General features: G+C 36.4%; 1 protein-coding gene and 1 pseudogene across 1 annotated transcript in view; one reads left to right on the forward strand and one right to left on the reverse strand.

Annotated features, from left to right (window-relative positions):
- Positions 1–23,001, reverse strand: part of LOC145293759 (S-adenosylmethionine sensor upstream of mTORC1-like) — an 852,347-nt gene that overhangs the window by 681,219 nt on the left and 148,127 nt on the right. The window lies entirely within an intron of this gene.
- Positions 1,341–1,479, forward strand: LOC145294315 (U2 spliceosomal RNA; annotated as a pseudogene).

Here is a 23,001-nt window from a genome sequence, read left to right on the forward strand (position 1 = left end):
CCTACTTTAAGGGGAGCTGGTTTTTACCTCACATTAAAAACGGCCTTGTGCCTAATTTGCTCAGTGGGGGAGCAAATAAATACCATCTGTTCCAGCAGATGCTGCAAGCTATGACTAGCTATGACTAGCTATGACTAGCAAAGACCAGATGTGGGGGCAACCCCACATCCATGAAATTAACCAGCCCCCATTTCCCACCTCTCGGGAGCTGGTCCCCTTTTTCCCTTCCCCCTCCCTTCACTCCTCACATTAAAAATTGGCCTTGTGCCTAATTTGCTCGGTGGGGGAGCAAATAAATACCATCTGTTCCGGCAGCTACTGCAAGCTATGACTAGCAAAGACCAGATGTGGGGGCAACCCCACATGTCTGACCTTTAACCAGCTCCCATTTCCCACCTCTTGGGAGCTGGTCCCCTTTTCCCCTTCCCCCTCCCTTCACTCCTCACATTAAAAATCGGCCTTGTGCCTAATTTGCTCGGTGGGGGAGCAAATAAATACCATCTGTTCCAACAGATACTGCCAGCTATGACTAGCTATGACTAGCAAAGACCACATGTGGGGGCAACCCCACATGCCTGACCTTTAACCAGCTCCCATTTCCCACCTCTCGGGAGCTGGTCCCCTTTTTCCCTTCCCCCTCCCTTCACTCCTCACATTAAAAATTGGCCTTGTACCTAATTTGCTCGGTGGGGGAGCAAATAAATACCATCTGTTCCGACAGATACTGCAAGCTATGACTAGCTAGGACTAGCTATGACTAGCAAAGACCAGATGTGGGGGCAGCCCCACATGCCTGACCTTTAACCGGCTCCCATTTCCCACCTCTCGGGAGCTGGTCCCCCCTTTCCCTTTCCCCTCCATTCACTCCTCACATTAAAAATTGGCCTTGTGCCTAATTTGCTCGGTGGGGGAGCAAATAAATACCATCTGTTCCGGCAGATGCTGCAAGCTATGACTAGCTAGGACTAGCAAAGACCAGATGTGGGGGCAACCTCACATGCTTGACCTTTAACCAGCTCCCATTTCCCACCTCTCGGGAGCTGGTCCCCTTTTTCCCTTCCCCCTCCCTTGACTCCTCACATTAAAAATCGGCCTTGTGCCTAATTTGCTCAGTGGGGGAGCAAATAAATACCATCTGTTCCGGCAGATACTATAAGCAAAGACCATATGTAGAAGCAAACCCACGTATAAGACCTTGGTCAATGTAGGGGCAACCCTTCATACCAATTGTCACTATCCAGCTCCCCTACTCCTCGGGGAGTTGGTCCCCATTTCCCCTTCACTCCTCACATTAAAAATCGGCCTTGTGCCTAATTTTCTCGGCGGGGGAGCAAATAAATACCCTTTTCTTGGCCTTTTGGCCAAGATCAAAGTGTAGTATCTGTTCTTACTACATGCTGTACTTATGTTTGTAACTTTGTGATATAAAGTAGAGGGATCACTTTTCTGTATTAATTTAATGTAAAATGATCACCCACTTTACAACCAGTCTGTCTCAAAGCCATTCAAGTCATTCTCCAGATCATTCAAGCTGTTTTTGAAGGATTCCAGTTATTTTATAAGCATTCAAGTCATTCTTAAGGGTATTCAATTCATCCTTAAGTTCATTAAAGTCATTCTAAGTCATTTACTTTTTATTTATTTAAGTCATTTCAGCTCATTTTTCTGGTCATTTTAGTTTATCTTTAAGAATTTCATGTCAATTCTACATTCACGCATTCATTCATTACATGAGAGTATGTGACTAATGGCTATCGACCTTGTTTAAACACAAGACGCTTCACTATTTGAAATAATTTAAATGTAATTTGAACTGAAGCATATAAAAGCATCCAAATTTTAAACGAAACAGTAATCAAAAGCTGTCTGAAGACGACTGAAGAAAATCAGTTAAAAGTACTAGCAAAAAAACAAAAAAAAACAGATGGACGAAAACGACTACGGAACTTTCCTACACAAATTCGACCGAAACATAAGAATAAATATTCGAAAAATTGAAAAATTATTAAAAAGAAAAGAAAAAAAAAAACAATATCTGTTTGAATGAAAACATGCTTTCTAAATACGCAATATATATATATATATGTATATAATGAATATAATTCATAATTATAATTCGTCGATTCATGCCGAATCATAGAAATTTTCAGGCTGGTATCTGGGGGTGCGTTGAATTCACCGAGGGAGATTCACTCCCAAATGAATTTGCCTGGCAGGTAAGCGACAAGGTGGTACTCCATGTAATGCTGCGAGAACATATCTTCCTGAACCTGCATGTTACACATGTTTCCCGCAGCGGATGATGATATCTGAAGTGCATGCAACATGAAGTTGCGCCTTGTGGATTACCTAAAACACTTTGCAACTGAGGCTGGCTCAATCCATATACGCAAAAATGTATACTCGTGCCAACGACGATATGTATATATATATATATATATATATATTAAAAATGCACTTCCGTAGATGTTGTTTTGTTTTGTTTTTAGCGATATGTTTTGAATGAATTCAATTATTTACGAAAGTGCATTTTTACCTAAATGCGAGTTGGGAATAATTTTCCCTTTTTCACCAATTTGGTACCCCCACATGGGGAGCGGTATGTATATTATTTTTAAAATGTAATTATCCACTGACTCGTGTTTCGTCGTCTACGACTCATCAGAGTGGCTGTATCTAGCGAGATTCGAAATCGGGACCCAACGGTAATGAGCCTAAAACCCTTACCCCTGGACCATCTCGCCAACTGTCTGGATATATCGCGATTTACTTAGATGTTGTTTTGTTTTGTTTTTAGCGATATGTTTTGAATGAATTCAATTATTTACGAAAGTGCATTTTTACCTAAATGCGAGTTGGGAATAATTTTCCCTTTTTAACCAATTTGGTACCCCCACATGGGGAGCGGTATATATATATATATATATATATATATATATATATATATATATTGTGTCAGTTCATGTCATATGCTACTGGTACCATGTAACCCAGTACTACCTGCCTCATGGTCGGGTCACCGGCGACTAAACTGGTTCCCCCACCAGACTTGTTTGGTGAGGAGGGCGGCTAGTCTCCCTGGAGGATTAAAAACAAGACCTTACAAAGGGAGAATGAACTCTTTTTCTGGGTCAACGGCCAACTAGCACCGTGTATATTTGTGTGTGTGTATATGTGTATTGGGGTGGAGAGGGCTCCCATAAGCCGTGGTGAAGGCAACCTTTCTAGGAGAAGCAAATCTCTGATTTAAAAACCATAAAGCGGAAGACCATTACCCGCATTGAGCTGGTCTGCAGTTTAATTTGTTGCTGGCTATCTTGCTCTTGCTTGTTGCTGGATCTCAACATTTTGAACCGAGAGACAGACTTAGCTGTCGTGCAAAGCTAAGACTTTGTAACATCATCTTTGTATAGATACTCCCTCAGGCATTTGGGCTCATGGATTTTAAATGTCTGAGGGAGTTGCACTCGTCTGACAAGATGGTGTAATCATCATCATATATCTATAAATTCGTATTCCTGTCTGTTTGTTCACAATTTGATTCATATATACAAAACGTGTCTTACTTTAATCTTTCATTTATTTCTATACATAGTATTATACTTGCAAAAATATACAATTAAGAGATCACCTTATTTGCATATGACATTAAGAAAAATTGATTTTACTAAATAGCGGTATTTTAGTTAATGTTTTTAGCGAGAGAATTATTTTAAGTATTCTATTTAACATTTTTATTTAATAAATTTTAAACAACAATTATATTGATAATATTAATTTGAAAATAAATTAAATATATTTCCAGCAGCGACTTTTTTAAAAACTTTTTTTTAGTTATTTGCCCCTAGATGCTATCCATAAAAAAAAAAAAAAAAAAAAAAAAAAAAAAACGTTTACCAAATATCATTTGGTAATTTCATTAAGTTTCTAGCTGGAAAAATAATTCCGTGTAGATAGAAAATATGTTTGGATTTTATTGCTTTTTTTTTTTTTTTTTTTTAAGTATTCAAAAAAAAAAAATAAATAAATAAAATAAATAACACTTACGAAAAAAACTGAAAAGATTTCATTTGTTTATTTTATTCCTTACGGCAATACAGAAATCGGTACATTTTTACCACGTAATTCAGCGTTGTTTAATACCTAAAAAATGAAGATCTACTGCACCCCCCCTCTAAATTCCTCTTTTTTTTTCTTTTTTCGCGTTAATTTCATCGATTACAAACTTAATTTTCTAATTAAAACGGTAACTTTATATGACATGAGCCAGCAGCGTTTAACCCCCCCCCAAAAAAAATGAGATCTACTTTTTTTTCATTTAAACAGCTTTATAAATATTATTAGTTTGCAGAAGTGAAAATAAGTACAAAAAAATGAGAAATTTTGAAAAAAAAACAAAAAAAAAAAACATATTAGAGTGGGGGATCACTTTTCTATATAAATATAACGTAAAATGCGCACCCACATTTTAGCCACCAAGCGTTCAACAAGACATGTCACCTCTAGCATTTTTTTAAGTTTGGCGATTGAGGGGGAGGGAAAAAAACTGGGGGGATAACATTGGAAATATAAAATAACGATAAATTTATTTTTTATGAGACCATTCTCTACTTTCACCTAACAATTTAATAAAAAAAAAAAAAAAAAATGGCCAAAATATGACAAATTCAATTTTTTTTTTGGGGGGGGAGGTTACATTAGAAACACAAAACGACAAATAAAAAGCAAATCGAAAATCCCTCCCCCCTAAAAGAAAAACAAATATAAAATTTCCTTTATTTACAAAAAAAAAAAAGCCAGTAAAAAAGTGCTCTTACAAAAAATTAAAGTTAAATGTGTAGTTTAGCGGCGTAAATTATTTGACAGACAAAAAAATTATAAAAACTATTTATTTTTATAAAAAACATTATTAGACACAAAGGCTGAAATAAAACAAAAAAGAAATTCATTTTTATGTGTTTTTATCATTTTTTATTAGACTAAATGTGCACGCCTTACACGTTTATAATTTGGCCTTTTTTTTTTTAAGGTTTGGCAGATTGGTTTTTTTAAGGCCAAATTTGGCCTTTTTATGCTCTTTCATTAAAAAAAAAAAAAAAAAAAAAAAAAAATACGGCCACAAAAAACAGTTCATGAAACAGCTTAAAAAGGCCAATCTGCCAAACCTTAGAAATGCCAAATTTTAAAATCAATATAACAGCCTCGAATAATAAATATAAATGATAAAAAAATAATAAAAATAAAAAAATTTTTCTGGTTTTATTTCAGCCTTTGACTCTAAAAATATGTTTTATATAAAAATAAATAGTTTATATATTTTTTTGTCTGGCAAATAATTTACGCCGCTAAACTACACATTTACCAAAATAAAAAATAAATGCACGCATTAATGTTTATAAACGTTATTTTTTTTTTTAGGTTCACAAAATCGTTAGTTTTCTTAGGACAGTGATCCCTTCTGCCGAAATATCTGGTGGAGAGGGTATCAGATACTTCTTTGGTGGTTGGGGGGGGGCGTGATTACATTTACATGTTTTTATCGTTTTTTTATTTTTGAAATTGTTGTGGGGATATCCATGTTACCCATGATGAAAATGATTAGTATAGCAGACGTGTTTCAACCGGAACTTCATGTCAACTCAGGCAACGGCGGGTACCCATGCTAGTATATATATTTTCAAGAACGTCTGATTGAACACGATTGAGTTCTTCTTTTTTCGACTTCGTTGGATACAACGGATACATAGGCCACACTACAACAACACTCTCCTGATGACTAACCTATCATTGAGCAGACAATAGTGCCATAAAACAACACCTAACATTCCACAATAAAAGCCTACAATCGCCCGACATTAGAAATAAGTAATAATACTAAAATTCTATACCTTAACATGAAGACTAAAATTACTAGAAACTAAAAAAAAAAAAAAATAAATAAACTATAGCTCCTTATTAACCGGATCATTTAATATCGAGACAAAAATGCTAACTGAATTCAATAACTAACAAACTAAATAAATAAAATAAAAAATAAGAACATCAAAATTAAAAATAAAAATAATTTGCCCCTACCCATCCTGCAAACCACCTTTATAACCAATAAAATTTTTTTTTTTTTTAAATAAAACTAACTATAAATACACCGAACCTCAATAAACAAAATGACAACACTAACAATCGCTCCTGATGACGATCAGATGTACCGATTGAAAGCGCTTGAGAAGAATATGGCCGAACAACAACTTTTGGGCGCCATAATATACAACATGCCAGCTGAAATAAAAAGAAAAAAGATAGCTTGGTGAATTGAAAAGTTATCAAACAAAATCGGAAAAAAGAACTCAGTCGTGTTCAATCAGACGTGCTTGATAATGACTTGCTGTCATATATATATATATATATATATATATATATATATATATATATATATTAAATCTTCTACCTAAACTTATGTAAATGTATGCCATTTCTTTCTTTGTACATAATCAATATTGCATGTTAATAAAAAGCTGTTAATACCACTGGTTGTTTTAAATGAAACCTAATTCCGCCTCTATTGGGATAGCAACAGCTGCATTAATAATTTAATCTGATGAAAAAATATTAATATTTAAGATGAAAACAAATCTTAGCGAATATTATAACCAGGCGAGATGTCAGATGATGTCTACGTGATCGCATGCTCCGTCAACAGTTGTCATTTGTCCATAAATCAAAAGACCATGTAATGTATGCCAAACAGAAATTTAGTATTTGTAAATTTATTTTACAAAAATGTTTCCAATTACAAACCGTTACCCAGCAGAATTTTTAAAAAACAAAACAAACAAAAAAAAAAATTGAATAATTCGTGTTTAGAAATACCACTAGAGCACAGGGTGGAGAAGGTACTAGTGTGATTGTAAGAATTAGGAGTGGATGAAGTTAAGCGATGTTAAGGGTTTTCATTACTAAATGGGTGACCATTTGGGAATACAAGCTGTTGTATTCGCTCTCTGTTTATCTCAGCACTGTTTCCAGTTTTGGACTTCTTCTGCCACTGGAATCACATAGGGGATGATGCTCGCATGGTGAAGATTTATTTTGGTTATGTTTAGTAATAAGACAATCTTAAGAGTTAGTGTAATCGTTAATCTTCAAAGGTGCCGTTGCATTTTAACACTTAGCCCCACACATTGTCTGAGACAGTCGCAAAGGAAAACAATTCCACTCAGTTGAAATGAAATGCATTTATTCATGGCACATCCAAAATGATGCATTGCCCCTAGATTTAAAAAAGTCTCTCAGCTTATGTCGTCTGCCACGTATAGTTAAAAGTCTTTCGCCACCATGGGTCATCTTCCTCAGCACATAATTTCTTTGCCTAGTCCTCCCCACGTGGTGCATTTTTTTCTCTCTCACTTTTTCTTTTCCTCCCCTGCAGTGATGTCACTTCGCACACTAGCTTGGTCATTTGCTTTTGTGTCATGCAGCTGCTGCTGCTACCAGTGCTAGCGGCTCTGTTACATAAGGAGTGAATGAAGTTTAGCAATATTAAGCCTGACCAATACTGAATGGATGACCATTTGTGAATGTCAATTACTGTAGGTGTTACGAGCTGTGAAAAATAAGTATCCTTTCATGTGCATAATATTCATATAAAATTATATATGTATATATATATATATATATATATATATATATATATATATATATATATATACACATACATATATAATTATTTTTTTACTGTAATAATTAAATACCTACAGACACTAGTGTTTCATCCTTTCAGGAATCTTCAGTGCAGGGTGTCACGATTAACACCAGTCGAACGATTCGAACCCCGCAACACGAGACACCTCTGGCTCGATTAGCGAAGACCGTATCGATTCGGCTACCATTAACCGCATGAAATAACGTTGAATTTAAACATTTTAATTTTAAATGTTCATTTACGTCAGTCAGACAGTGATCTAATCGTTATACGATGATCTATGCATAAGAGCTAAATTGACCGACTTTTAATTCAACTGAAAGTGTTCAACGATAAGAAACGAATTTCTTAAAGAAGATGTCATCATATATACATATGATCAAGTTATGAGCACCATGTAAAAAATAATGGATGCGTGTTAGTTGGGCGATATAAAAATTAGATCTTTTTGATGAAATCAGTGCATGTGGCCAATCTACTTGTATAGGAAGGAGAGGCTGATTACCATAGGAACAAGTGAAGCATGCATGGTCACCCATGAGTGCACAGTGAACGAGGCATAAAAAAAAAAAATTTTCATATACATGTATATATAAGTGACTTTGTTGGTGTATGTGTGCGAAAAGTCTTTAATAAACTCCTCTCCAAATATTTGATCTACAAAGTTGAAATTTGATATATAGATTATCTGGAGCTGAAACACACTTCCAATTTGGTTTTTAACTGGCAAAAATTGCTGCTAAAGGGTCTAAATCGAAAGCAAAATAGCTGATCTTGACAGGGTAAGTCAAATAGTGAATTTTGCCCATGCACAAAAAATAAGGTTGCTTAATTTTGAACTTTTCATATTCATCTGCCAGTAGCTCAGACGTTAACGATGCTGGTGAGATAAATAATGACTAAAGCTGGAGCGTTAAACGTTTTGGTTTCAATTCTACCAGATGGTACCCAAGTCATTCTTTTTTTTATAACTTTTGACATCATTACTCTATATTGGATACTAATCAATAGAGAATTGGTTCTATAATAATAAATAAGAAACCTGCATGAATTATCATACTTATGGTATTTTGTGACCGGGTAATGCTGAGCAGCCTGCTAGTAAATAATAATTCAGAGTGTTAATTTCTAATAATGATGATAAAAACTAGGAGAAATTGGAATCCAAGGGAAGACCAAGATTCTAAAGCGAACCCCAATAATAAAAACAACTAAAATCTTGAAGAAATTCCTTGAATGCAGCAATCAACCTACATAAAATATAAACACTAATCTCATCATACATACATATATATGTGTGTGTGTGTGTGTGTGTGTGTGTGTGTGTGTTAAAAATAAATAAATAAAATAAAAAATATCTAATAAAATAGCCAAAATTTCTGGCTGCTACCACACAAAATAGTTGTGAAGGGTCAAGACAGATAGAAAGAGCAAGATGAGAAAGCACTAATCAGACCTCCACTGTGCAAAGAGGACTGGGACCTTGGGGTGGGGTGCTTACTGCCACCCAAATCCCAGTGAAAACCAATTATCATTGCCAGCAAGAAGGGGTCCAGGATGATCGGCTCTAACCAAACCTCTATTGGAAAAGTGTAGAGAAAATTTGAGCCATAAGGAGATATTTTGATATCCAAACGCCAGAGAATATCAATATCCGGTTAGCAGGGAATCATTGATGAACGGCTTTTGCAATAATGCAAAGTCATTTGCAAAGTTCATCAGAAGGGCAGGGGGAAATACTGGAAATCTGGGGAGACTTGTTGCCACTCTGACTCCAGTGAACACCACAAGTTATTGCTAGTAAGTAATCTCTGATGATGGCCTGTGTGATAACTCCTATTTACTACAAACAATAATAATAATAAACGCAGATAAACTAATAATATTAACAAAACAATAATAATAATAAACGCAGATAAACTAATAATATTAACAAAACAATAATAATAATAAACGCAGATAAACTAATAATATTAACAAAACAATAATAATAATAAACGCAGATAAACTAATAATATTAAAACAATAATAATAATTAACGCAGATAAACTAATAATATTAACAAAACAATAATAATAATTAACGCAGATAAACTAATAATATTAACAAAACAATAATAATAATTAACGCAGATAAACTAATAATATTAACTAATAATATTAACTAATAATATTAACTAATAATATTAACAAAACAATAAAGTAACAGTCAGCAAAATGTAAAGGGCGTTCCAAAAATAATGCCTCCTATTTTTTTGTTATTTCCACCCCCTCCCCCGAATCAGTCAGATGGGTTGCAAACTGCATTGTTAGGATGACTGAACCTATACATTCATTACCTAAAAGTTTCATCTCTCTGTTGCAGATATTGATGGTGTGAGACTCTAGGAGAGCAACCCCTGTCATGAACGTGCATCAGGGAATTACTGGCAAAGACGCATTGAGAATGGTGGTTACTATGTAGAAAAAAATAAATTCTGGAACACGAAAGGTTACTCGTTTAAATGGTACCACTCCCGTCTTAGTAGCTCTTCAACTTTTAGGGTTAAAAAATAGAAGGCTTTACTTTTCGAACGACCCTCGTAATATATATATATATATATATATATATATATATATATATATATATATATATATATATATATAAATACACATGAAATGGGGAAGAATAAGTAATAATTCTTAGTGTGAATTTGGTTTTGTGAATAATAATAATAATAATAAAAATAATAATAATAATAATAATAATAATAATAAAATAAAATAAAAAAAAAATGAGAAAGTAGTTAAAAAACCTCAAAGCGAAGTGCCATCGATAAGAAGGCGAATGGATGAAATGACGATTAGTTGTTCAGCGAAGCCAGTAAATTTGCTTTTATTTTACAGGCAGTCAAGATGGTTCGAACAACAATGTCAGACATATTTTTGGTTGAGCAAAATCCGATGGTGGACGGTGTCAAAAGAGAGAAAGCAGGTCATCACAGTCGAAAAAGATAGACATCAGAGGGAAATGAACAACAGAAAAGACAACACGTGGATGGACTCTTACACATACATACGTCTGTACATATATTAATATTTTTTATTTATACAGAAGCACAAACGCCGCGACACTGACATGACGATATTTCGATCTGTAGTTATTAAAAATTAAGACCCCATCAGTCAAAGAGTCTATTCTTTCTTTAAGGTGTATATTAATAGCTACAGATCGAAACAACGTCATACCAGTATCGTGGCGTTTATACATGTATTTAAATAATAGCTCCATATACTATTGAGCAGTTTGTATAAGCCTGGTTTAAATTCTGAATTTTTATCCTGCATATATATATATATATATATATATATATATATATATATATATATATATATATATATATATATATATATATATATATATATATGAATAAAAAAGAATGCGAAAAGTATAAAAGCTTATAACTTTTTTTTATTCGTTTTTAATTGGTGACGTGCAGGAATACAAAATAATAATATTATGAAAAAAAATTAAAAAACTTTTTTCATATATATATATATATTTACTATATTAATTAAATACCTACAGACACTAGTGTTTCATCCTTTCAGGAATCTTCAGTGAAGGGTGTCACGATTAACACCAGTCGAAAGATTCGAACTCTGCAACACGAGCCATCTCTGGCTCAATTAGCAAAGACCGTATCCATTCGGTTACCGTTAACCGCGTGAAATAACGTTGAATCTAAACATTTTAATTTGTTTTTTAAATGTTCTTTACGTCAGTCACACAGGGATCTAATCGTTATACGATGATCTACGCATAAGAGCTAAATGGACCGACTTAATTCAACTGAAAGTGCTCAACAATAAGAAACGAGTTTCTTAAAAGGGTTGTCATAATTATTTTTTTACTATAATAATTAAATACCTAAAGACACTATATATATATATATATATATATATATATATATATATATATATATATATATACATGGTAAAACTGGTAATTAGTAAAAACCTTAAGAGTGCTCAATACTATTGCAGAGCAAATAAATATATACATATATATATATATATATATACACACACACACACACACACACACACACGTAAACTGGATTACATATATACATAATATATGAGGGTCGCTCCAAAGGTAAAACCTTTTATTAAAGTTTTATCAAAGTTGAAAAGCTACAAAGACGGGATTGATACAATTATAACAAGCGACCATTTGTGGTTCAGAATTTATTTTTCTTCATAGTCACCACCATTCTCTATGCACTTCTGCCAGGAATTCAATGACGCATCTCTGCTTTCGACGCACGTCCAGGACATGTGTTGCTTTCTTAGAGTCTCACACTGTCAATATCTGCAACAGAGAGATGTAACTTTCAGGTCATGAATGCATCAGTTCAGTCATCCTAAGAATGCAATTTTCAATTTTGTCTGATTCATTCGGGCAGAAAAAAAAATAAGGAGGCATTACTTTTGGATATATAGACATATACATACAGATCTATATATATGTATACAGGGTGGCCGAAAAGTCCCAGGACACTCTATTTTTAATATTTTAATGCTGTTAAATATTCTAATGTTGTTAAAACAATTTATTTCATTTATTTTTTCAGGTTATGACTGACATCAGTGTATTTACTGTTTGTTTTATTAAAAATACATGTATAGTGTCCTGGGACTTTTCGGCCACCCTGTATATATATATATATATATATTATATGTATATATAATTATTTGGAGTAAATAATAGTAGAAAAAATATAGGATCACAAAAAAAAAAAAATGATGGTGATCATTTATAATATAAATCTCACCTGTCTGTTTAAATGTATGTATATCTGCCTAAAACTTTTGACAGAGGCAACGGATTTTCACGAGATTGGTATCGTTTTGAAGCTCGACCCTTCGGAAGACAAATGTATAGAAAAATTGGCTAAAAATATTAGTTTCTTCACCCTCAACTGGGCACTTTTCTACAGGGAAGGGTAGCTTTTTTTCGCCGATATTTTCAAAAGTCATCCTCTCTTTTCGCTTGACTAGCCTTAATTTAAACCTTCCCAACTTCCGGTTCAGTGATGGGCGTAACAGCAAACATGTCACTTTTTTTTTTTTCACATTTTTTTCCTCCTTCGTTGTACGGGGTTTGAGCCTGCCTGCCTACTACAACTTTTTTTTTTTTTTTTTTTTTTTTTGCTCAACACACATCTCCAAACACCCGGCCGGGCAATATCGGGCACCAAGGCTAGTTAAAAAAAGAAAAGAAAAAAAAAAGAAAAGACAGAAAAGAAGGAAGAGAAGGTAAGAGAACTAAGAATAATGATAGAGAAAAAAAGCAGATAAGAAATATGAAAATATAGATAAAAAGACAAAAATTATACAAATACTCTATAATATAAAGCTCACCTGTCTGTTTAAATGTATGTATGTATGTTTGTATGTCTACCTAAAACTTTCGACAGAGGCGACAGATTTTCATGAGATGAGTATCGTTTTGAAGCTCGACCCTTCGGACGACAAACATCAAAAAATTAGCTAAAAACATTAATTTCTTCACTCTCAATTGGGCAATTTTCTACAGGGAGGGGTCGCTTTTTATGCCGATATTTTCGAAAGACTAGCCTTAATTTTATGCCGATATTTTCGCTTGACTGGCCTTAATTTAAACCTTCGACACTTCCGGTTTGGCCGAGCACCCAGGCTAGTAAATAATAAAAAGAAAAAACATAGTAAAGTTCTTAAAATGATACACCGGAATCCAATTTTAAGGGCTTTACTACAGATTTTAATTGCCCCTCTTAACCGTGTAGAGCTTTTTCTATATCTAGATTTGCTTTGTTTAAGGTATATTCTTTATCAACTTCATTTAATATATATATATATTAGCAGCCTGGAAAGACCGCAGGGGAGACAACCAAGCAAAAAAATCTGAACCAAAATTCATCCCAAAGCAGCAAACCTAAACTGGTTTGCTAGGACACACATATATATATATATACTATTAAAGTAGAAAGTTTTCTGGCATTTAGGGACCTCAACAGTGAAGGGGTGTGATTTTGTTGCTAAGTGGGTTTGTCAGAGATATGTACATCGAAGGGGAACGAGTGCAACAAGTTCATCAGAGCATATTCCATTAATATACGTGTAAAACAAGTACAGAGATGCCACATTGTGGCAATGGCACAGGGGCTGGAGCTTAGTTAATAAAGTAGGACCCTTTAGATTGAAGATACTTTTTTGGACCCTAATCAAGAGGGAGAGACTTATGGCAGTGACTTGTGGCTGATACACCAGCCCAGATGTAACAATACTCCATACATGGACGAATGGTGGCCTTGTCTAGTTCAAAGTTCAAAAACTGTACTATACCAAAATATTAATTTTAGTAAATTGCCAAACTGTGAAAATTCCCATACTGTGAAAATTCAAAATATAATGCTTATAATTTATATTTTCCCACATTTTAAAGGGGAGGGGTGTATGGCCGGAAGGGGTTAAAAAACAACTTTTTATTTCATTGATTGATAATACAGACAATTACTAACTTTTTATTTCGTTGAAAACTCAACTTACTTCGAGTTTTTATACAACCTCACTATTACATTCAAGGGAACGTATTCTTAAAGATTACCAATTAAACTTTTAAACTTGTATTGCCGAAAAAAAAACACACACACAAAGAAATTTGCATAATATAACGGGAATGGGGCTCGAGTATTTTTCTTTTTTTTACTTACAAGAAGTGAACTGTTTAAAAAAACATAATAGTTGCATGCACATGTCTCAGTTTCTGTAAGAATTAGAATATAATATTATGTGTATTTTATAACCGGGCAACCTGCTAATATATATTACATAAACGTGAAATCACCTTTTTCTTCACCATATCCCCTCTCCTTCACTATTTGTTACCAAGTAAGATCTATGACTTACTTGTAGTTTCATCAAATACTTTTGCAAGCAAAATCCGATCCAGCATTTTGCTAAATCCTACCCTCTGATGAGAAGGAAAGTATTTCTTCAAACTCCTGCAGATTAGGGACTATCCACTTATTTTGTGCTTCCTTTTTAAAATTAAATATGTTTTTAATTCTTTTTGAAAGTGTTTTTAACATGTTTTATTAACTACTTGTTCTACTTCAGAATAATTTTATTTAACAATCAGTTGGTATGGAAACCTGTGATTATAAGATTTACCAAATATTACTGGCAGTAATATTCTATAAGTATTATCCCATCTAAATAAGAATTGCTCGATATGCAAGATAGAGCAAATAACTACAATCAATGAATCACTACAATTAATATATATATATATATATATATATATCTATATTAAAAGAGTTCAATATAAATCCAACCAAGGAAGACGAGACTGAAAGGTGTATGATGTCTTAAATATGGTGGATGGAGATATAAGGAAGGGGCGGTGGAGTAGGTGTAATGGTGATGTCAAGGAAGACACAGTCATCATTGACAGTTAAATGCCATGATTTCTTAAAATTCTTGCCACTCATGGAGAAATCAATAAATAATTGAATCAGGTTATAATGAGCAGGAAAAGAGATGTTGGAAATAGGGTAGAACAGTGGAATGCAGACAGAAAGGTGAACAGGGGGCGAATAGGTTGCGGCAGAGAGTGGGTGTGGCATTAAGGAGAATGGAAAAAAGAAAGATATGGTAGTAGAATAAAAGAGGAAGCAAGAAAGATGAGAGAGAGAATATCAATGGAAAGATGGAGATATGTGGAAGCATATTATTTCAAGCTCAAAATCTTATTTCAACCTTAAGTGTTACCGACAAAAACGCTACTTCAAACTTAAGCATTATAGGCAAACAAAAATGCTATTTCAAAATGAAGTGTTACAGACAACCAAAAATGCTACTTCCAAATGAAGTGTTACAGACAACCAAAAATGCTACTTCCAAATGGAGTGTTACAGACAACCAAAATTGCTACTTCCAAATAAAGTGTTACAGACAACCAAAAATGCTACTTCCAAATGAAGTTTTACAGACAACTAAAAATGCTACTTCCAAATGAAGTGTTACAGACAACCAAAAATGCTACTTCCAAATGAAGTGTTACAGACAACCAAAAATGCTACTTCCAAATGAAGCGTTACAGACAAAAATATGCTACTTCAAAATGAAGCATTACAAACAAACAAACAAAAATGCTACTTCAAAATGAAACATTACAAAAATGTAATGCTTAATTTTGAAGTAGCAAGCAAACATGCTACTTCAAAATAAAGCGTTACATACAAACAAAAATTCTACTTCAAAATAAAGCGTTACAGACAAAAAATATGCTACTTCAAAATGAAGCGTTACAAACAAACAAAAATGCTACTTCAAAATGAACAAAAATTGCATTTCATACTGAGCCGTGACAAACCAACCTATAAACAGAACCTGTTATAGAGATGGACGTATTTTATACTAGATGCGTCCATTCAATTTCTGCATTTAACAAAATATTTGCAATTCGAAACTGAAGCGTGACTGATAGATAGAAAAATGTGGACACTATTAAAATTTCTATGCGATGACAATAAAATAAAATGCATTCGGAAGTCCAATAAGAATTTTCCTAGTTTCCATGAATTTGCTTACTTCTACCGCAAAGCAACTATTTGGAATGAAGGGCGTTTATTGCCAAAGCCTGAAAGCTATTGCATATGATAAAACAGCAACTTGTGTTTGATTTATTTATAGTTTGAAAAAACTTGTATTCATCTATTGTTCCAATACTCTTTCTGAAAAATTGACCATAATATATCTGAAAGACTTTAAACTCTTCAAAGAAGTTTCCACAGTCCACAATAGTATCTATTAAAGTAATTACTCCGCCTAAAACAAGGATATTGAAATAAAAAAAAAATAGAGGTGAAATCCGGACAGCACGGTCAGATAAGGGAATATAAAATCTAGAGAGTGTGACGAGCATGCGCAAAAGCACACAAAAAGTATGAGTTGTGCATGCCTGCGTCGGGGAGCGAAACTGGGACCGTTAGATTACAAAGAAAAACGTTTGTGAGCGATACTCGCATTACCGTTACAATTGAGTTCGCCCGACGGCTATAAAACGTCAAGACAAAACAAAGATTGTGAGTTGTTTCTTTTTTTTTGTCGGTCGACGGTTGAAAAGAACTTGCTTGTGAAGAGTGCAACGTTTGTGAGAAGACAGAAGTCGAAAGAACTGATTCGTTCAACTTTGAAAAGAATTTCTGGCGTGTATATCGCTTAACACAAACTACCTAGCTTTCTCTTCCCTCGTGCTGCGACAGAGAGCATGGCCAGATATGAGAACACAAAATCCGGAGAGCATGGCCAGATATGGGAACACAAAATCCGGAGAGCATGGCCAGATATGGGAACACAAAATCCGGAGAGCATGGCCAGATATGGGAACACAAAATCCGGAGAGCATGGCCAGATATGGGAACACAAAATCCGGAGAGCATGGCCAGATATGGGAACACAAAATCCGGAGAGCATGGCCAGATATGGGAACACAAAATCCGGAGAGCATGGCCAGATATGGGAACACAAAATCCGGAGAGCATGGCCAGATATGGGAACACAAAATCCGGAGAGCATGGCCAGATATGGGAACACAAAATCCGGAGAGCATGGCCAGATATGGGAACACAAAATCCGGAGAGCATGGCCAGATATGGAAACACAAAATCCGGAGAGCATGGCCAGATATGGGAACACAAAATCCGGAGAGCATGGCCAGATATGGGAACACAAAATCCGGAGAGCATGGCTAGATATGGGAACACAAAATCCGGAGAGCATGGCCAGATATGAGAACACAAAATCCGGAGAGCATGGCCAGATATGAGAACACAAAATCCGGAGAGCATGGCCAGATATGGGAACACAAAATCCGGAGAGCATGGCCAGATATGGGAACACAAAATCCGGAGAGCATGGCCAGATATGAGAACACAAAATCCGGAGAGCATGGCCAGATATGGGAACACAAAATCCGGAGAGCATGGCCAGATATGGGAACACAAAATCCGGAGAGCATGGCCAGATATGGGAACACAAAATCCGGAGAGCATGGCCAGATATGGGAACACAAAATCCGGAGAGCATGGCCAGATATGAGAACACAAAATCCGGAGAGCATGGCCAGATATGAGAACACAAAATCCGGAGAGCATGGCCAGATATGAGAACACAAAATCCGGAGAGCATGGCCAGATATGAGAACACAAAATCCGGAGAGCATGGCCAGATATGGGAACACAAAATCCGGAGAGCATGGCCAGATATGGGAACACAAAATCCGGAGAGCATGGCCAGATATGGGAACACAAAATCCGGAGAGCATGGTCAGATATGGGAACACAAAATCCGGAGAGCATGGCCAGATATGGGAACACAAAATCCGGAGAGCATGGCCAGATATGGGAACACAAAATCCGGAGAGCATGGCCAGATATGGGAACACAAAATCCGGAGAGCATGGCCAGATATGAGAACACAAAATCCGGAGAGCATGGCCAGATATGAGAACACAAAATCCGGAGAGCATGGCCAGATATGAGAACACAAAATCCGGAGAGCATGGCCAGATATGAGAACACAAAATCCGGAGAGCATGGCCAGATATGAGAACACAAAATCCGGAGAGCATGGTCAGATATGGGAACACAAAATCCGGAGAGCATGGTCAGATATGGGAACACAAAATCCGGAGAGCATGGCCAGATATGGGAACACAAAATCCGGAGAGCATGGGCAGATATGGGAACACAAAATCCGGAGAGCATGGCCAGATATGGGAACACAAAATCCGGAGAGCATGGCCAGATATGAGAACACAAAATCCGGAGAGCATGGCCAGATATGAGAACACAAAATCCGGAGAGCATGGCCAGATATGAGAACACAAAATCCGGAGAGCATGGCCAGATATGAGAACACAAAATCCGGAGAGCATGGCCAGATATGAGAACACAAAATCCGGAGAGCATGGCCAGATATGAGAACACAAAATCCGGAGAGCATGGCCAGATATGAGAACACAAAATCCGGAGAGCATGGCCAGATATGAGAACACAAAATCCGGAGAGCATGGCCAGATATGAGAACACAAAATCCGGAGAGCATGGCCAGATATGAGAACACAAAATCCGGAGAGCATGGCCAGATATGAGAACACAAAATCCGGAGAGCATGGCCAGATATGAGAACACAAAATCCGGAGAGCATGGCCAGATATGAGAACACAAAATCCGGAGAGCATGGCCAGATATGAGAACACAAAATCCGGAGAGCATGGCCAGATATGAGAACACAAAATCCGGAGAGCATGGCCAGATATGAGAACACAAAATCCGGAGAGCATGGCCAGATATGAGAACACAAAATCCGGAGAGCATGGCTAGATATGGGAACACAAAATCCGGAGAGCATGGCCAGATATGGGAACACAAAATCCGGAGAGCATGGCCAGATATGGGAACACAAAATCCGGAGAGCATGGCCAGATATGGGAACACAAAATCCGGAGAGCATGGCCAGATATGGGAACACAAAATCCGGAGAGCATGGCCAGATATGGGAACACAAAATCCGGAGAGCATGGCCAGATATGAGAACACAAAATCCGGAGAGCATGGCCAGATATGAGAACACAAAATCCGGAGAGCATGGCCAGATATGGGAACACAAAATCCGGAGAGCATGGCCAGATATGGGAACACAAAATCCGGAGAGCATGGCCAGATATGAGAACACAAAATCCGGAGAGCATGGCCAGATATGGGAACACAAAATCCGGAGAGCATGGCCAGATATGGGAACACAAAATCCGGAGAGCATGGCCAGATATGGGAACACAAAATCCGGAGAGCATGGCTAGATATGGGAACACAAAATCCGGAGAGCATGGCCAGATATGAGAACACAAAATCCGGAGAGCATGGCCAGATATGAGAACACAAAATCCGGAGAGCATGGCCAGATATGAGAACACAAAATCCGGAGAGCATGGCCAGATATGAGAACACAAAATCCGGAGAGCATGGCCAGATATGAGAACACAAAATCCGGAGAGCATGGTCAGATATGGGAACACAAAATCCGGAGAGCATGCTCAGATATGGGAACACAAAATCCGGAGAGCATGGCCAGATATGGGAACACAAAATCCGGAGAGCATGGTCAGATATGGGAACACAAAATCCGGAGAGCATGGCCAGATATGGGAACACAAAATCCGGAGAGCATGGCCAGATATGAGAACACAAAATCCGGAGAGCATGGCCAGATATGAGAACACAAAATCCGGAGAGCATGGCCAGATATGAGAACACAAAATCCGGAGAGCATGGCCAGATATGAGAACACAAAATCCGGAGAGCATGGCCAGATATGAGAACACAAAATCCGGAGAGCATGGTCAGATATGGGAACACAAAATCCGGAGAGCATGGTCAGATATGGGAACACAAAATCCGGAGAGCATGGCCAGATATGGGAACACAAAATCCGGAGAGCATGGTCAGATATGGGAACACAAAATCCGGAGAGCATGGCCAGATATGGGAACACAAAATCCGGAGAGCATGGCCAGATATGAGAACACAAAATCCGGAGAGCATGGCCAGATATGAGAACACAAAATCCGGAGAGCATGGCCAGATATGAGAACACAAAATCCGGAGAGCATGGCCAGATATGAGAACACAAAATCCGGAGAGCATGGCCAGATATGAGAACACAAAATCCGGAGAGCATGGCCAGATATGAGAACACAAAATCCGGAGAGCATGGCCAGATATGAGAACACAAAATCCGGAGAGCATGGCCAGATATGAGAACACAAAATCCGGAGAGCATGGCCAGATATGAGAACACAAAATCCGGAGAGCATGGTCAGATATGAGAACACAAAATCCGGAGAGCATGGCCAGATATGAGAACACAAAATCCGGAGAGCATGGCCAGATATGAGAACACAAAATCCGGAGAGCATGGCCAGATATGAGAACACAAAATCCGGAGAGCATGGCCAGATATGAGAACACAAAATCCGGAGAGCATGGCCAGATATGAGAACACAAAATCCGGAGAGCATGGCCAGATATGAGAACACAAAATCCGGAGAGCATGGCCAGATATGAGAACACAAAATCCGGAGAGCATGGCTAGATATGGGAACACAAAATCCGGAGAGCATGGCCAGATATGGGAACACAAAATCCGGAGAGCATGGCCAGATATGGGAACACAAAATCCGGAGAGCATGGCCAGATATGGGAACACAAAATCCGGAGAGCATGGCCAGATATGGGAACACAAAATCCGGAGAGCATGGCCAGATATGGGAACACAAAATCCGGAGAGCATGGCCAGATATGGGAACACAAAATCTGGAGAGCATGGCCAGATATGCCTGGGAGGATAGTTTCATCACAACAGAACACCAATCCCTCAAAGGGAGGATGTAATATCTGGAAAGATGGTCTCACGACAACAGAATACATATTATACTAACATCTCACCCCCACACCTGAAGAGAACATTGAAATCTGTATAATTATAAAGTTTTTTTTTCTCGCTCTGACATTGATATTAAAAGCCTACTTTTTCTATTTAAAAAATTATTAAAACAAACTTCTGGATATACTCACTCATGGATATGTGAGCGATTACATAAAGGTTGATTAATTTTAATATTCCCTTCAGAAATGAGCGTTAATTAATTATTCTTTCTTTATGGTTCCTTATTAGAGGATTGGTTTCATTTCACTATTATGCTGAATTCTATTTATGCATAGTTTCTACATTCTGCATAATTGCTTAGAATTTAAAATGAAAACGTTCAGCACTCATACATATATATATATTAGCATAATCACGTTGGCACACCAGTTCTCGTCAGATCACTGAAGTTAAGCAATGTTGAGCCTGGTTAGTACCAGATGAGTGACCATTTGGGAATTCTAGGTGCTGTATGTGCTTTCTGCTTATCTCAGCATTTGTTTCCAGTCGTCCTGTACATACACTTCATTGCCACTGGTATTTAACAATGTCGATTCTGGAGAAGTGTGGTTGGAGATTGTGCACCTCTTGTCACAAAAATTTCATGTGTAGGTACCCCTTCGTGGGTATCCATAGTCTGTTAAAGACCGAAGAAGCCTGTTTATATATATATATATATATATATATATATATAAGTTATCTTGTAAGTGTGTGTGTGCATGTGTGTTAAAAGTCTACCAAACTCCTTTCTGAAAATTTGGTTTACAGAGTGGAAATTTGATATATAGGATATTCGGACCTGTAGCACACTTTCGATTTGGTTTTTAATTGGCAAAAATTGTTCCTAAGGGGTTAAAATTGAAAACAACAGTTGACCTCTGCAGGAATTGTCAATGGTTTGCATGCACAAATCTATATTCATAGGTTAAGCAACGTTATTTTTTAACTATTTATATGCGACTGTGTGTAGCTCAGAGGCTGAGGAATGAGGCTGGAGAGTTGTATGTTTTGGTTTCGATTCTAGCTGATGGCACCTAAATCATTTTTTCTTTTTCTTTTTGATATCACTAGTATATATTAGGTACAATATAATAATCAATGGAGAATTGGCTCTATAATAAAATATACGAAATCTGTATGAATTAAAAAACATATTTAAGTGTATCTTACGGCTGAGCAATGCCAAGCAGACTGAAAGTATAATACATTAGTAAAAAAATAGTATTATAAACTGAATTTAGTATTAACAGAAAGTAAAATAGTGCAATTAATAGAAGTGATAGTATAGTTTCGGCACCAGTCAGGTGTAACATAGTACACATTTACTCACGTAGACCCAAGATGTTGTAGCAGGACAAGTAATAACTCGATTACTTTTTTTTTCTTCTTTTTTTTTTGTAACAACAACAATTACGTCCTCATTCTCTTTCTTTTTTTTTTTTTTTTTTTTTTCTCAATTTTCTTCCTTTGAAAATTATGCTGGGCATGGGTCAGCCAAACCAGCTGCCAACATTGCCCTGTGTTTTTATTGAAACCAACAGAACTCTTTTTAGTATCTTCGTTGTTCCCTTAAGTGCAATTGTCTGGATCTCTTTTGCACTTGGTTCACCAAGAATATTAGTTAGGTAGGACTTCAGGTTCTTTTTCATAAGCCCTGTGGCACCTATAATAACTGGTATGATTGATATCTCCCTATGATTCCAATTTCTTTTCATATCATACATGAGACCTTGATATTTGGTCTGTTTCTCTCTTTCAGCTCTGTTCAGACCTCCATCATTAGGAACA

Source organism: Euprymna scolopes, chromosome 15, assembly GCF_053919585.1.
Source record: "Euprymna scolopes isolate OS-2025 chromosome 15, ASM5391958v1, whole genome shotgun sequence".
NCBI classification, from domain to species: domain Eukaryota; kingdom Metazoa; phylum Mollusca; class Cephalopoda; order Sepiida; family Sepiolidae; genus Euprymna; species Euprymna scolopes.